This window comes from Phalangium opilio, unplaced genomic scaffold (genome assembly GCF_054372755.1).
Source record: "Phalangium opilio isolate 3A_F unplaced genomic scaffold, DU_Popi_V2 ptg000090l_1, whole genome shotgun sequence".
Lineage (NCBI taxonomy): Eukaryota > Metazoa > Arthropoda > Arachnida > Opiliones > Phalangiidae > Phalangium > Phalangium opilio.
Window position 1 is genome coordinate 475,999 of NW_028324195.1, and position 18,246 is coordinate 494,244.

The following is an 18,246-nucleotide window of genomic DNA, read 5'->3' on the forward strand; positions in this document are numbered from 1 at the left end:
ATTACACATTGCCGATTTTGTGTCACACACGGACTGATAATAGCGCCCCCTTATCGGTCCTCGCAAGAACTAAAAAGCACACACTACTACTTCCGGTATGAGTGAAGGCCCCATAAAAGTGGTATTTTAACAATGATCATAAAAATTAAACACAAACGCACCGTTTTCTTTATTTTGAGAAGATAAGCACATGAATACTTGCTATCTTAACTAGCTCTTATATAAAACGACTAAACAATATTAGATACGACAACTTACGAAGTTTACTATTATTCATTTATATGAAAAATAATAATACAACGTTAAGAAAAGGGTCCCCATAGCGGATGTAGTAATTCAAATTGAAACACAAAATGTGATTTATTTCAAATTTCAATTTAACAGAAAGACATAAAAAACACGAAGATATTTCTACTTCTTAATAAGATGTCTAATTAAATCGCATTATTTTCACCAAAAGCAAAAAACATGAAAAACCGTTGGCTCAAAGGTCCCCGTAAAGGATTTGAAAATACAAAATTAGACACAAAATGGTTTAAATTATAAATTTCAAGAAAAAGGTTTTTTTAAAATAATTTTATACACGACAACCTTCGAAGTTAACTTTAATTCATCTCTATGAAAGATAATAAAAAAACGTTGGGAATGGGGTCCCCATAACTTATGTATTAATTCGAACTTCAACACAAAAAGTGATTTACTACAGATTTCAATTTAACAGAAAGAAATCAATAACACGAAGATATTTCTACTTCGTACGTATACGATATCTAGATAAATCGAATTATTTTCACCAAAAGCAAAAAAACATGAAAAACCGTTGGCTCAAAGGTCCCCGTAAAGGATTAAAAAGTCCAAAATTAGACACAGAATGGTGTAAATTATAAATTTCAAGTAAAAGGTTTTTTTGAATAATAATATACACGACAGCCTTCAAAGTTAACTTAACTTTTATTCATCCATATGATAGATAATAAAACAACGTTGGGAATGGGGTCCCCATAGCGGATGTAGTAATTCAAATTTAAACACAAAATGTGATTTATTATAAATTTCAATTTAACAGAAAGACATCAAAAACACGAAGGTTTTTCTATTTGGTTATACGATATCTAGATAAATGGCAATATTTTCACCAAAAGCAAAAAACATGAAAAACCGTTGGCTCAAAGGTCCCCGTAAAGGACTTAAAAATCCAAAATTAGACACAAAATGGTGTAAATTGTAAATTTCATTTATAAAGGTTTTTTAAATAACTTTAGATACGACAACTTACGAAGTTTACTATTATTCATTTATATGAAAAATAATAATACAACGTTAAGAAAAGGGTCCCCATAACGGTTGTAGTAATTAAAATTTAAACACAAAATGTGATTTATTACAAATTTCAATTTAACAGTAAAACATCAAAAGCAAGAAGATATTTCTACTTCGTTATACGATATCTAGATAAATCGCATTATTTTCACCAAAAGCAAAAAACATGAAAAACCGTTGCGTCAAAGGTCGCCGTAGAGGGTTTAAAAATCCAAAATTAGACACAAAATGGTGGAAATTTTAAATTTCAAGTAAAAGGTTTTTTTAAATCATTTTATGCACGACAACCTTCGAAGTTTACTATTATTCATCCACATGAAAAATAATAAAAAAACGTCGGAAAAAGGATCCTCATAGCAGATGTGGTTAGTGAAATTTAAACACTAAATTGAAATTATTACGAATCGGCAATCTAGCTTAATTACCCGCCATCGGTAGTCTAGCTTGATTTTCTGCAATCGGTAATCTAGCTTAACTTCCTTTAATCGGTATTCTAGTTTAATGATAATAATAATAATAATAATAGGCTCTTATTTAGGATACACCTTTAAGAATTTTCTTGTTCACAAAAGTGTCCTGCTTTTAAGTTAAGATTTTAAAATTAAAGAGAGAAAAGCTCTAATTTTTCTGCTATTACTCAAGACAGAATTTAATGACTTCTTATCCTGGATAAGAAGTCATAAACTTCTGCTTAAGACTAGTAAGATTGTTCTAATAATTGTTTATCTTATCTATAACAAGTTTATAATGTTGTTTTTGTTTGATGTCCATTGGGAGTCTATTCTCGAGCTCTATATCCTTATGCTTCAAGCTTTAATTTCTATATCTGGAGAAGTTTTCCGTATAGAAGTTATTTGTTGTGCCACGAGTTTTTACGTTATTATTTGTTGTTTGAAACCATCCTTGAATAAAGTCAGGGTAATAACTAATTGTTTTTCTGTAAATGAATTTCAGCACTTCTAGGTAAATTTTATGTTAATGAAAACCACCCTTGGCAAATTGACTTTTTATAAAATAAACTATTAGATGGATCTGTTCGAAATTTTAACCACATATTGTGAGTCCGGGTTGTTGTTCTATAGATTTTTTTCAAAACAGTAAGAATAATACGAAAAAGGTTAAAACCAATCAAAAAACACCTCATTAATCATTAAAGGCTGTATGAAGCCTTATGTAAGGGAGGTACCACTCTACTAGAATTATAATAAGTTTCAGATAATTTAATGACAATCAAAAACTGCATAAAGCCAATGCTACGGTACTTAACAATTATAGACCGATATCAATAGGGGCGTCAAAGGGGCCGCAGTCCTCAGTAGACTGATAGAGAGATAGATCCGGTGAGAAAGGGGGTACTACTTCAGCGGGAAGGAGTACGCTCTGCCTGCTACACCCCCCTTTTTAAATCGGTCTGCGGAAGATATTTTTAAAACGTCGCGCTTGCGCCGAGAGCAAAGTAAACGAGCTTCAGTCTCAACTCAGAAGGTCGGGACGGGGGGGGGGAGGCGGAAGGGCTATAAACTCGTCTTGTTTGCTCACCGTAACGCGCGCTGGAGAAAAAATGAATTGTGGAAGCTAAAAATTGGGAATTTTTCTCATCCAAAGAGAAATATCATTCCAGGCTGTATCCCTTTTCACTCCCAAATTAATATTTTGAATTTTTTTATAGCCAAAAATGTCCAAATTAGGCAACTCACAGCATTTTTCTGGATATTATATAATATAGCTTAATGGGTTGACAGGAAAAAATTGGGTTCGATATTCTAATCAAGAATTAAATCTTTCCAGAACAATTTTTTAAAAGAAAGGTTTTTTATGCATATCCACAATAAAATAGGTTCTAGCACGTAGTAAAAGTATTTGAATATTTTCTATTTATACTGAATTCGAAATCGTTATGTTAATCTCTATGGAGCTTAACATTACGAGGTGGATAATAGTTTGCGAGTTAGACGTTTTTGTTGTAAAATTTCGAATCATAGCAAATGTTTGAACTCCCCAATTAAAACCAAATTTCTCGTATTGATAAAACTGAAATTCAAATTGTAATACATGTAATAGTTTCCAATTTCTGGGCCTTTGTGAGTTTAAAAAACTGTGGCCAATGATTGTCTATATGTGAAGTTTTTTAAGCACTGCGAAGAAAAACTCGTTTTTGTATAATATACTGTATTTCAATTTATATAGTCTAATACACTCTAGAGAATGACAAAGGCTAGAAGGATATATTTACGAATGGCATCGTCAATTAAACCTAGAATAGGGTTTTTAATAACTTCCTCTTTTATCAAAATATTTTCAATACTCATTTTTTACTGCAAAGTGTTAGAATGGTTTTTCATTTTTTTATTTTTGCACTTAAAAAATAATCATTAATTTGATAAATACCTGTTTAGTTGATATTGAGAGTAGATTTTTTTGTGTTTCATTTGACTTAATACATCTATAATACTTTTGTAACAACAATTTTTCACTTTCTTTGCTTTAAAAGAAAATTTGAAGAATTTATGATTCATCTTGAGTTTAACTGTGAAATTTTTATACCCAAGATGGCGACTTTACGTCTTTTTTCTTTTAATGAATATTAAAAAACTTCCTCAACCAAACGCACGAAAAATTATTACAATTTTTGATGTAAACCTGTTTAAATGAAATGTTAATAAAATCTCGTATTGTGTCTAATTGTGACTATTTACACCTGTTACATGGACCCTTCTTCCAATGGGTTTTTATGTTTTTGCTTTAGATAAAAACTGGATAATTTCCGAAGGTATCGTATAAAACATTAAAAGAGCCTCGAATATTTGATATCTACCTGTCCTGTTTCATTGAAATGCATAATACATCTCATTTTTGTTCAATTTTGAACTCTTATATCCACTATGGGGAGCCTTTTTCAAGCGGTATTTCATTATGTTTCTAGTTAGTAGTCTTTGTAAGTAAATAAAATCAATTTTCGATATATTCCCGTTGAACGTGATCCTATCCCTTAGATGAAGAGGAGACGAGACCAAGTCAACTTGTGTTTATTATTTATTTATTATTATTTATTTAGTAGTCTTTGTAAGTAAATAAAATCAATTTTCAATATATCCCTGTTGAATTGTAATTTTAATATCACCCATTTTACACTATTTTTCAGGTGAATAGTAAAATTCGTAAGGTGTCGTATCTAAAATTTTTAATATATACTTTTTTAATTGAAATTTATAATTTACACCATTTTGTGTCTAATTTTGGATTTTCACACCCTTTGTGGGGATCCTTGACCCAACGGTTTTTCATGTTTTTTACTTTAGGTGGAAATAATACCATTCCTTAAGGTTTCATATAACGCAGTAGCAAGAGCTTTGTATTTTTGATATCTACCTGTTTAATTTAAATTTGTGATAAATAAAATTTGAGTTTAAATTTGACTTACTACATCCGCTGTGGGGACCTTTTTTAACGCTTTTTCATTATTTTTCTTTTGGTTGAATAATAGTAAACTTGGTTAGGTGTCGTAACTAAGATTTTTGATATATAATGTACTATATATAAGGGCTGTGCGAGTCTTGATTTTTTGGTTTCGAGTCGAGCCTCCCGCCTCTCTTTTTTCGGTTTTCGAGCTTCGAGCCGAGTCTCGAGTTTCTTATTCAGCATCGAGCCTTTAGCTGCATGTTGAAAATCTGGTTTCGGGCTTTTATCGCGCCTTAAATTTCTATGGCGAGCCTTAACGACTTTCAATTTTAGCTCTTCATTTTCAATGCTACTGTTTTATACATTTAATTACTTTTCTTAGGAAAGAACACTATTAAGTCGTAAATATAACAGATATACTTTTTTTGACTATAAATACACTTGAATCCTATTATCACTTTTGTAATTCCCTTTAAACAGAGAAAAAAACCACATGAAAATTGATAATGAATTTTCCCATATTAGATGTAAAAGTGACAAATTAAACATAAAATTGGATTTATTAATAATAATAATAATTTTAGAATACCTCAAAAAATCGAGCGGTTTTAAGTGTAATAGGAGATAGCTCGTCAAATTTTCGACGAAAAAATGTATAACCGTTATAACAAGGGTCCTCATAACGCGTATAAACAGTCAAAATTAAACACAAAAAGGGATTAATTCTCAAATTGAAAAAAAGAGGTATATATCAAAAATTTTAGCCTATTTTAAGTACACCATTGGGCATCTATTTAGTTAATCTAAAAACAAATGTAAACCCTTGGAACAACGATCAGCATAACGGACATAAACAGTTAGAGACGAGATGGGACATTTCTGGATTTCAAGTAAATAAGATATTGAAAATACAAGGCTATATTAAATGTTTTATACCAAAATTTCAAATTTATGTGCATATCATTATGAAAAAACTAAAAACCGTTGATTCTGGAGGTAAAAAGGCAAAAGTTAAAAACAGATCCAGATTTATTCTAGATTTCAATTAAACATTATATCTAAATTATGATTCTAATTTACTGCATGATTCAGAATCTTAAGAAATTATCTAGTTTCATCCAAATTCTAAAATAGATTTCATATGGAATTATTTTAAATCAATTTAATATGTTTATATATTAAATTCGAGGCTATTTTCAGTGCGTTGTACCTTAGGAGATTTAATAATTTTCAACAAAAAAAAAATCATGAAGAAAAGGGTCCTAAAATCGAATGTAAAACCTCAACACCAAAAACAATTTCAATTGATTTTCAAGTCTAATGAATTTGGAAGATAGAAGAAATACCTGGCTTGATTAAGTGTGATATTCATCTAAAGCAAGAGCACGAAAACATGTAGGAAAAAAGGTCCCCATATCAAATGTAAAAACTAAAATAAAACACAAAGTGTGATTTATTCTCAATTTAGAAAAACAGATGTATATCTGGATTACGATTCTTACGTAGTGCATTACTTGATAACTAAAGAAATTATCTAGATTTTTAGAAACTGAAAAAACATGAAAAATCTTTGGAACTAGGGTTGCCACTGCGGATTTAAAATACCAAAATTGGATTTTCTATTTATTTCAAAGAAAATTGTATATATCAAAAATGATAGGTAAATTTTAGTGCGTTGTACGACACCTTAATAAGAAATATAATGAAAAACCGTTAGAAGAGAGGTCCTAATACCGGATGAAGAAAGTCAAAATGAAACAAAAAATTGTATGTATTGTAAATTTTAATTAAATAGGTAGATACCAAAAATTCAACGTACTTGCGATACCCTAAACCTTACGAAGCTCACGTATTTTAATCGAAAAAAATTATGGAAAAACGTTAGAAAGAGGGGCCACATAGCAGATGTAAAAATTGAAAATTACATACAAAATGGGATGAATTATACATTTCAATTATAAAGGTATATATCAAAAACTCGAGTCTATAGAAAATTCTTTTAAATCCAACTTATTGTTTAGGTTTAAGTTGAACCTGGTCCTTGGTCACCCTCAAAACATCCCTCATTTTTATAATGGGCACCATAGTGTCAGCCTATTGTCCAATTCTGAGATTGCCTATAACTTTGATGGCTCGTTTGACGTGCGTTTGTAAGTTTCGATAGAAATGTATCCCTTAACATCTTCGGGTGGAACTACACTCTTAATTTGAAGCGGTTCCTCGGAATCCACATAAGCAATAAACTTCCTCATTAATAGTAATATTGTCAATTTTTCTTTCCCAGTTTTGCATAATTTCGATCATTGACTCCAGGAGGTAATGTTTGTTGAGTAATTTCATCAGAGAGCTCAACATCTCCATTTGGAATTTTAAGAATTTTCATCAAACGCAAAAAAAAACTTCCAAAATCATTAAGAAAAAGGGTCCCAAAAACTAATTTAAAAACTCACACCAAAAACATATTGGATTGATTTTTAAGTCTAATTAATTAGGAAGATGCGAAAAAAATACGTATTTTGTATGCATATGTATTATTATGTATAATTTTCATCTAATGCAAAGAAGCCAAATACCACAAAAATCTCAAGGAAGTGAAGTCCTCATATCGAACGTAAAAATTCAAATAAAACACAAAATGAGATATATTCTCTATTACAAATAAATGAATCTCTAATTACGATTCTAGTTTATAATTATTTAATACGTTAAGAAATTATTTAGACTCATTGAAACTAAAAAACATGAAAAACCAAGTATATATCAAAAGTATGAGGTTAATTTTTGTGCGTTATGCGATACCTTACGAATATGACTAATTTGAATCAAAAACATGTTATGGAAAACCGTTCCAGAACATAAATTTAGGGCTGTTAAAAAGGTGTAAACCAAGGGGGTAGACACTTGAGAACTCAGGTGTACAATATGACTTGAACTCAATTTACTGTCAAAGCTGAACTCTGAGTTCCGAAGGATTTGAACTCAATGCACTGTCAAAGCTGAACTCTTTTGAACTCAGGTGTACACAGAGATCCAGAGCGTCTGCCCCCTCGGTGTAAACTATGGCTGTTTTTAGAATAGTTGGCTGGACCTTCTCTGAACCTAGACTACATTTGACTGCAGACTCATCCCGCAAATTATTTAGCTAAAAACTCGATCTGCGTTTTTCTGCTAAAGTTGATTAAGAGCTGCACTACAGCTGCTAGTTCAGCTTAACTGACATAAATCTAGCTGCAAAAGTAGCCATATAGCTGCAGGTATTAAAATTCTGTAAATTGAATGTTTCTTTGGACCATTTTCAAGTTATCGCTGTTAGATGGTTAGAAAAGCTTTGCAAATAAGTCAAACTGATGATACTACAACATGACTGAAATCAAACTGTAATGGTAGCCCATGTGATATGCCTTAATATAGATGCACTCAAGCTTAGTAGGAAGGAGTTTGCAAATCTCATTGACTGGAATATAACATCAAATAGAAAGCAGCCCTTAAAATAAGATGCTGTATCTTAAAAACAGACTTTATGAAGCTGTGCTAAATTTCTGCACGTAATATCTGTCAGCCAATTAAAATGATCGGTATAGGGGCAAAAATAGGTTAAATTACATAAAGTTTTTTAATTAAAGCGTATCACTATAAAGACACTTCTATGTGATCTTGCGTCTTTTCGTTTGCATGAGGGCCCTGAAAGGGATAGAATAACTATAACGGTGCTTCCAATGGGGCTTCAGTGATTAGCTGTAACTGAGTTGCAAAAGGGCTGTAAGTAGACTGCAGTTTGGCTGGAGATACCTGTTAGTGGTCTTCAGCCGCTTTGGTTTATTGCATGTTTAAGTGCACTTGTACCAACGTGTATTACTTAATGTAGATCATTGTTACATGGAATACTGCAGTGCCCTAAGAATCCTGCAGAACAGACAAATTTTCAGTACATTCATTCATCCCATCTTAACAGGGCACTGGGCTTATAGTAAGGATTATTCTCCTTAAGTGAACGGGCAGTAGAAAGAGCCTCGGGGTGTTACACCTTATTAGAAAGCTATCATAGGTGCTGTTTGAACGTTTAAACTTCAATTCTGATATCAGAATAGTAAATTTTTCATTCTCATTCTAGATCATTTAGGACATTAACAGAATATATTTTAAAGAGGGAAAATTAACGAGATATAGTTTAAAATCGGTACATTTCTGAATCATATTCTGAAAGCAGAACATTAGTTAAAGGGTCTGATAGTAGAACATAACGGTTCCATGTCTAATTCTAGAACATTGTTGGTTTAATCTAGCTTTATGGACAAACCATGTATGGTTAATTTTGACTCAATCGATTTTTAAACCATAATACACCTAAATTTAAACTATAACTGGTATGATGTTTTAGTTTAAACCATGAAGAGACCATTTTTAAACCTCTAGTTTTTACAGTGTGTAGCGAACTGAAAGTGGGCTGGAGCGATCATTAAGTAGAAAAGTAAATCATATTATAAATTTATGTTAAGAAACTGTATAAATTGTACAATATATACATTGCATAGACTTTCCATTTAGGTATTGTAGAAAACAGTAGAATCACAATTCAAACGCCTTTACAAGACTTTCTAAAAACTTTAATAGAAAATTAGCAAAAATCGTATAGAAAGTTGTGGAAAATAAGTTAAAATAAATTATAAAATTTCTATAAAATATGCTTATAAAATATTAACATAACACTTACCAGTAGCGTCGCTAGGGTTTGAAATTTGGGGTGGCTAAATCTGGGCAAACTATTTATTATAAGAAATTAATTTAAAAAATTGCAAAATGGGTTCAGTGGACAATGTGTAGACCTTTAAAACTATCCGCAAATTTGTGTCAACGTGAAATTATTTGTATTTAAAAGATATACAACCTTTAATTGATAAAAACTACGGAACCGATTATGAAGGATTTTCACTCGTCTTGACTTTATTTTTAATTTTGGTTAGCTTTTAGTCCACACTATTGGGACTCCCTTCGAAAGAACATGAAACATTTTACTTGTCTCCATCTGTTCTTTTATTCCAAATTGTACTGTTTGATATTGAAATTCATCTCTGCAGAGATGAAACTTAACGAATCTATCATTATCATTTTTATATATTGCTACAGAATTTTAGGTTGCTAACAGAAAGTTTTTGGTAGGGTTTACGGATTATTTTAGGGGGGGGGGCTATAGCCCCCCCCAAAAAAAGGCCAAGCGACGCCACTGACACTTACAGAAAAACGCATGGTTTCTGTTTATATAAAATCTATAAAATGAAGATATAGAAAGTTTATAGATAAGTCTATAGAAATATCAATTTGAATAGAGCCCCTCACGCACTACACTCTATTGAATTTTATATATTTTTATGGAAATTTCATAGAACATTTTCGTACGGGCAATTTTCAGTGAGAGAGCTTCAACTGGACTACAATTAGCAGAGGCAGCGCTGACCCCGATTCTGCTATATTTTAGCCAGCTGGTTACCGAGTTGCAGTTTTTTTTAAATATTGGATTCATTGCTGCACTATTACTGCCTGATAGCCCAAGCGCAGCGAAGAAGAAAATTATTCTGTTTTTTTTTTGGTAAGGCTCGTATCCTTTTGCAAGCCCATATTTGACTGGTGTAAATATTACTTCCACTTTTGTGCATTGAAAAAAATATAAAATAATTGGAGTTTTATTTTTACTTTTACTTTGGGCCCGTTGTGGGTATAGAAAAATACGATTGAATTGAATTATCAATGCGATTGTCAGTTCACGTATGTACTTTTATTAAGTATAATAGGATTCAAGTGTATTTATAGTCTAAAAAGTCTATCTGTTATATTTACGACTTAATAATGTTCTTTCCTAAGGAAAGTAATTGAATGTATAAAACAGTAGCATTGAAAATTAAGTCGTTAAGGCTCGCCATAGAAATTTAAGGCGCGATAAAAGCCCGAAACCATATTTTGAACATGTAGCTCGAAAACCAAAAAATCAAGGCTCGCACTGCCCTTATACAGGGTGTTTCTGAAAAGTCCATCACAAATTAAGGGGCGTGTTTATGGGACCAAACTGAGCGGAAAGTACCAAAGAACATGGGGTGTACAACATTTTGTTACGGAGATATGGCCTTCCAAACATTCGCCCCTAAAACAAGGAAATATCCAAAAATGAGGAGTAACACTTAAGACCGACTAACCAGCTTGTTTAAAATTACTAGACAATTTCAATAGCCTTTAATCGAACAATTGATTTCTACCTTTACTAATCAGAAGCGTATAAATGAGTAGAAGTATGCCTACGGTGGTAATGTAAAATTAATCCCAAGTGACATGATGTTTCAAGATCTTCCCAGCACCAAGTAAAATGGTTCTGATTGAAGGGACTTTTATTAGCACAGCGTAAACAACGTTATTTTCAGGAATTAGTCCAAATGTCCACGGGCGGCATTACAAAAACGAGGCAGTCTTTCGAATGATACTTGGACATGTTGGAAGATCCCTGGCTTGTTCCTGTTATCTCAAACCGTAAAAAGCTACGCAAATCTTCATCATCACGGACAACACTCTTGTACGTTAGGTATGACCTTGAGAAAACCTAAAAGGACATCTCGAATGTATTTGAAAAACCCATCTCCAATTAAGGGGCGTGTTGTTTGTTTCCAACAGAGTAAACTCGCCCAGAGAACAATTACAATGCAGAGCCACGTTTCGGCGTTAATGGCCCACAAAGGTGGTCCCAAAAACAAGAACAAACTTTAATTTGTTTCGTTCAGTAAGTGTTTCATGTGTCATAGATAAAACGCCATGATTAATGCACGAAGAAAATGAATTTATTGACAAGTTTTAACATTTAATTGCAACTAGTTACAAAAATTGTTCAAAGTGTTCACCACCCGCGTTAAGGCACACATTAGCACGTCTTACAAATGATTCCCTTACACGTTGAAAAATGCCTGGAGTTTCGCGAATTGTTTGACAGCCGTGAATTATTCGTCGACGTAGCTCTTCAACATCGGGCACTTCAGTCTGATAAACTAAGTCTTTCAGGTGGCCCCAAAGAAAGAAATCACAAGGGTTCAGATCGGGTGATCGAGCAGGCCACTCCACAGGTCCACCTCGACCTAACCACCGCAAAGGGAAGGTCGCGTTAAGATAATTTCGGACCGCGATGCTGAAATGTGGTGGTGCACCATCGTGCATGAACCACATTCTGTTTACCAAACCTAAGGGTACGTCTTCGAGTAGTTCCGGTAAATCGTCCCGTAAGAACTGCAAGTAAGCCACACCGTTTAACCTGGGCTCTAGGAAATGTGGCCCAATTAAATTGTCACCCACAATACCACACCACACGTTTAAACTGAATTGTACTTGGTGACTTCTAACGCAAGTTGCGTGGGGGTTTAGCTGGGACCATTGATGTTTATTATGTAAGTTAATAATACCATCCCGTGAAAAGTTAGCTTCGTCAGTAACCAACAAATCCCGTGGGAAATCGATATCGTTTACTTTAGCCAGAAACCACTGACAAAACGCCGTGCGTCGTGGGTAGTCCGCTGGATTCAAACCTTGAACTTTTTGAACATGGAAAGGATGAAACCGGTGGCTTCTGAGGATTTTCCACACGAGCGTGTGGTTTACGCCTAATCGGCGACCAACTTGGCGGGTACTTGATTCAGGCTCGTCCTCGAAAATGGTGAGAACTTCGTCTTCTACGGCCTCTGGGATGGCTCTCGCTCTAGGTTGAGGTCCAGCCGGTTGGATTCGTCCATCTTGCCTCAAACGTCTGTCCACAGCCTCGAACGTCAGTCGATTTGGTAGTCGCCTCTGCGGAAATCTTTCCTGATACAAGCGTACAGCTGCAGCGGCATTCCCCTCGGCTAGTCCATACATTAGGTGCATATCCGCATATTCGGCATTTGTGAAGAAAGGCATTGTAACAGACTTCGTTGAATTATGAGTTTAATAATACAAACACATGTACGTGAAACCTCTTTTATTCCTTTCTTAAAAAACATAGTGCTCTGTTTTAGTGCTCTGTTTTTAAGAATAGGCGAAGTTCTCACTATTTTCGAGGACGATCCAAAAACAAGCAGCCGCCAATTGGTTTGCTGATTAAGAAAAAACCACACGCAACTTGCGTTAGAATTCACAAAGTACAATTCAGCTTAAACGTGTGGTGTAGTATTGTGGGTGACAATTTAATTGGGCCATATTTCCTAGAGCCCAGGTTAAACGGTGTGGCTTACTTGTAGTTCTTACGGGACGATTTACCAGAACTACTCGAAGACGTACCCTTAGGTTTAATAAACAGAATGTGGTTCATGCACGATGGTGCACCACCACATTTCAGCATCGCGGTCCGAAAACTTGTCAATAACATTTTCTTTGTGCATTAATCATGGCGTTTTATCTATGACACATGAAACACTTACTGAACGAAACAAATTAAAGTTTGTTCTTTTGTTTGGGACTACCTTTGTGGGCCATTAACGCCGAAACGTGGCTCTGCATTGTAATTGTTCTCTGGGCGAGTTTACTCTGTTGGAAACAAACAACACGCCCCTTAATTGGAGATGGGTTTTTCAAATACATTCGAGATGTCCTTTTAGGTTTTCTCAAGGTCATACCTAACGTACAAGAGTGTTGTCCGTGATGATGAAGATTTGCGTAGCTTTTTACGGTTTGAGATAACAGGAACAAGCCAGGGATCTTCCAACATGTCCAAGTATCATTCGAAAGACTGCCTCGTTTTTGTAATGCCGCCCGTGGACATTTGGACTAATTCCTGAAAATAACGTTGTTTACGCTGTGCTAATAAAAGTCCCTTCAATCAGAACCATTTTACTTGGTGCTGGGAAGATCTTGAAACATCATGTCACTTGGGATTAATTTTACATTACCACCGTAGGCATACTTCTACTCATTTATACGCTTCTGATTAGTAAAGGTAGAAATCAATTGTTCGATTAAAGGCTATTGAAATTGTCTAGTAATTTTAAACAAGCTGGTTAGTCGGTCTTAAGTGTTACTCCTCATTTTTGGATATTTCCTTGTTTTAGGGGCGAATGTTTGGAAGGCCATATCTCCGTAACAAAATGTTGTACACCCCATGTTCTTTGGTACTTTCCGCTCAGTTTGGTCCCATAAACACGCCCCTTAATTTGTGATGGACTTTTCAGAAACACCCTGTATATAATGCATTATATATCAAAATTCTTAGTTACGACACCTAACCAAGTTTACTTTTATTCAACCAAAAGAAAAATAATGGAAAAGCGTTAAAAAAGGTCCTCATAGCGGATGTAGTAAGTCAAATTTAAACAGAAAATTTTATTTATCACAAATATCAATTAAACGGGAAGATATCAAAAAATACGAAGCTTTTTCAACTTCGTTATGCGATATCTCGAAAAATCCCATTATTTTCACCTAAAGCAAAAAACATGAAAAACCGTTGGGTCAAAGGTCCCCGTAAAGGGCTTAATATCCAAAGTTAGACACAAAATGGCGTAAATTATAATATTCAATTGAAAAGGTATATATCAAAACTTTTAGACATCATACCTTACGAGGTTTACTATTATTCAACCACAAGGAAAATAATACAGAACCGTTGGAAAAAGGGTCCCCACAGCGGATGTAGTAAATCAAATTTAAACTCAAATTTTATTTATCACAAATTTCAATTAAACAGGTAGATATCAAAAATACAAAGCTATTGCTACTGCGTTATACGAAAACTTAAGGAATGGTATTAGTTCCAACTAAAGCAAAAAAACATGATAAGCCGTTGGTTCAAGGGTCCCCACAAAGGATGTGAAAATCAAAAATTAGACCGAAGATGGTGTATATTATAATTTTCAATTAAAAAAGTATATATTAAAAATTTTAGATACGACACCTTACGAAGTTTACTATTCACCTGAAAAATAGTGTAAAATGGGTGATATTAAAATTACAATTGAACAGCGATATATCGAAAATTGATTTTATTCTAAAAGGGCCGGATTAAGCAATTTTGCACCCGGGGCCGAGATAGTGTGCGCCCCCTTAAGTCGGTATAAACGGAACAGCAAATGTCCCTAAGGGGGAATAGTTAAACTCAATGCGCCCCAACAAGCCTTGCGCCCAGGGGCCAGTGCCCCCTTGGCCCCCCTCTTAGTCCGGCCCTGACTACTAATATTCATCAGTAAGAAAAATTATGAAAAACCGTTTGAAAACGGAAATAAAAGTTTAAAGTTAAAGAAAAATGAGATGTATTATGCATTTCAATAAAAGAGATAGAAAATAATAATAGTAATCTAAGCTTTGTCTACGAAGGGATTTCCACACTAAGCCTTTGGCTTATTTACAGGTGGGTCCCTTTACAACGCATAGAGGGGTGGTGGCTAGCCCCTTTGCCACAGCTAACCTACAGCGCGCTATACTAACTATTACCGTTAACCTCAGCAAGTTTTGATATTCGAGGCTCTTTTAATGTGTTATACGATACCATCGGAAATTATCCAATTTTTTTCTAAAGCAAAAACATAAAAATCTATTGGAAGAAGGGTCTGTAAAAATGGTGTAAATAGTCACAATTGGACAAAATATCGGATTTTATTAAACAGGTTTATATCAAAAATTCTAATAATTTTTTTTTGCGTTTAGTTGCGGAAGGTTTTTAATATTCATTAAAAGAAAAAAGACGAACAATGCCCATCTCGGGTATGAAAATTTGGATTTATTTTTAATTCTAATAAATTAAGGAGATGCAAAAAGTGTAAGTCAAGATAAGTCAAAAATTGTCGGAATTGAAATATTATAGATGTAATAAATCAAAGAAACACAAAATGGAATTTACTCTAAATATCAATTAAACAGGTATTTTTCAAATTTATTATTTTTTAAGTGCAATATATAATATCTAGCTACATCCTAAATAAAAAAATATGAAAAACAAACCATTGGAACACTTTGCACTTTCTTAAGGAAGTAAAACATTAGCATTGAAATTGGCTCTTTGAATAATTTAATATAAGAGGAAGTTGTTAAAAACCCTATTTTAAGTTTAATTAACGATGCCTTTCGTAAATATATCCTTTAGGTGTTTTTGTTATACTGCGGAAGGCAAAGGAAAAGTTTCCATTCCTTACTTTTATATTATTTATTCCAACAGACCTTAAGTATAAGCATGAGCATAGCCCACGCGCTTGCTTTTATAATGGCAGCAGCTTGCGTCGTGATGCGCGTGATCGAGTGGGCTATGGCACGAGAGAGGAAAAAAAGGGATGAATAAAAGTTAACTTCGAAGGTTGTCGTGTTCAAAAAAAAAACATTTTACTTGAAATTTAAAATTTACACCATTTTGTGTCTAATTTTGGATTTTTAAACCCTTTACGGGGACCTTTGAGCCAACGGTTTTTCATGTTTTTTGCTTCAAGTGAAAATAATGCGATTTAACTAGATATCGTATAACGAAGTAGAAATATCTTCGTGTTTTTGATGTCTTTCTGTTAAATTGAAATTTGTAATAAATAACATTTTGTGTTTACATTTGAATTACCACATCCGCTATGGGGACCCCATTCCCAACATTTTTTATTATCTTTCATATGGATGAATAAAAGTTAACTTCGAAGGTTGTCGTGTATAGTATTATTCAAAAAAAAACCTTTTACTTCAAATTTAAAATTTACACCATTTTGTGTCTAATTTTGGATTTTTAAAACCTTTACGGGGACCTTTGACCCAACGGTTTTTCATGTTTTTTGCTTCTAGTGAAAATAATGCGATTTATCTAGATATCGTATAACGAATTAGAAATATCTTCGCGTTTTTGATGTCTTTCTGTTAAATTCAAATTTGTAATAATTAACATTTTGTGTTTAAATTTGAATTACTACATCCGCTATGGGGACCCCATTCCCAACATTTTTTTATTATCTTTCATATGGATGAATAAAAGTTAACTTCGAAGGTTGTCGTGTATAGTATTATTCAAAAAAAAATCTTTTACTTGAAATTTAAAATTTACACCATTTTGTGTCTAATTTTGGATTTTTAAACCCTTTACGGGGACCTTTGAGCCAACGGTTTTTCATGTTTTTCGCTTCTAGTGAAAATAATGCGATTTATCTAGATATCGTATAACAAAGTAGAAATATCTTCGTGTTTTTGATTTCCTCCTGTTAAATTGAAATCTGTAGTAAATCTCATTTCGTGTGTAAGTTTGAATTACCACATCTGCTATGGGGACCCCATTACAACATTTTTTTATTATCTTTCATATGGATTAATAAAAGTTAGCTTCGAAGGTTGTCGTGAATAGTAATATTCAAAAAAAACCTTTTACTTGAAATTTAAAATTTACACCATTTTGTGTCTAACTTCGGATTTTTAAACCCTTTACGGGGACCTTTGACCCAACGGTTTTTCATGTTTTTTGCTTCTAGTGAAAATAATGCGATTTATCTAGATATCGTTTAACGAATTAGAAATATCTTCGTGTTTTTGATTTCCTCCTGTTAATTTAAAATCTGTAGTAAATCTCATTTTGTGTGTAAGTTTGAATTACCACATCTGCTATGGGGACCCCATTCCCAACATTTTTTTATTATCTTTCATATGAATGTATTAAAGTTAACTTCGAAGGTTGTCGTGTATAGTATTAGACAGATTAAGCTCACCCCTCGGAACCGCGTACCGGTACGTGTAGACTTTCTACACGCACGCGTCTCTATATGGGTTAAGCATCGTTGGGTCTGAACGCGTGAAAATCATACTGTAAAATTAATATTTGGACGCCATCTACTATGATAAATAAAAAAACTGAAACACACACACACACACACAATGGACGATAACCACAAAACTAACAAAATTATTTAAATCCTTAAAAATATCATGAACAAACAATTTATTGAATTTAAGTTAATATTAAATTTCGATCGAGATGAGGGGCGCCAGGGGGCGCTAGAATAAAATTTATTTAAAAGCCGGGAAGCCCAAGCTGCCCAACGGAAAAGTTTAAACTTGCTAAATCGTTTGCTCTGCATTCTGCTGTCAGCGAGGTCTTCTCTTTGTTCCCCAATTTTGAAATTTAAGTCAGGAAATAACTATTAAAAAATGTATAAATCTAAAATTAACAAAAACGAATCGACCATTTCCCAACCGAACTTTGATGAGTTAAGCGAAGACTTTGAAGAAGAAATAACTGAGCCACCGACCCCGACCAGGTTTTTAAGGGTTTTAAGTGAGAATGCATTAGAAAACCCCATTGACAAGGAAAATTCACCACTAAAACAAAATAAGTAAGTCCCAATATTATTTCATTCATAGTGACCCATTAAATATAATTTTAATTTCACAGGAAAAAAGATAACACGAAAAAACCACAATTAAGATTTAACTGCGTCGCTGATATACGTTTATTGAAAGAAGTAATTCAAGCGAATCCGTTTTCTTTTGGGCCTTCTTTGATGTCAAATGCTTGGGCCACAGTGGCTGAAAAAATGAAGGCTTTTTATCCAAATATATGCCCCCGACGTTGCCGTGAAA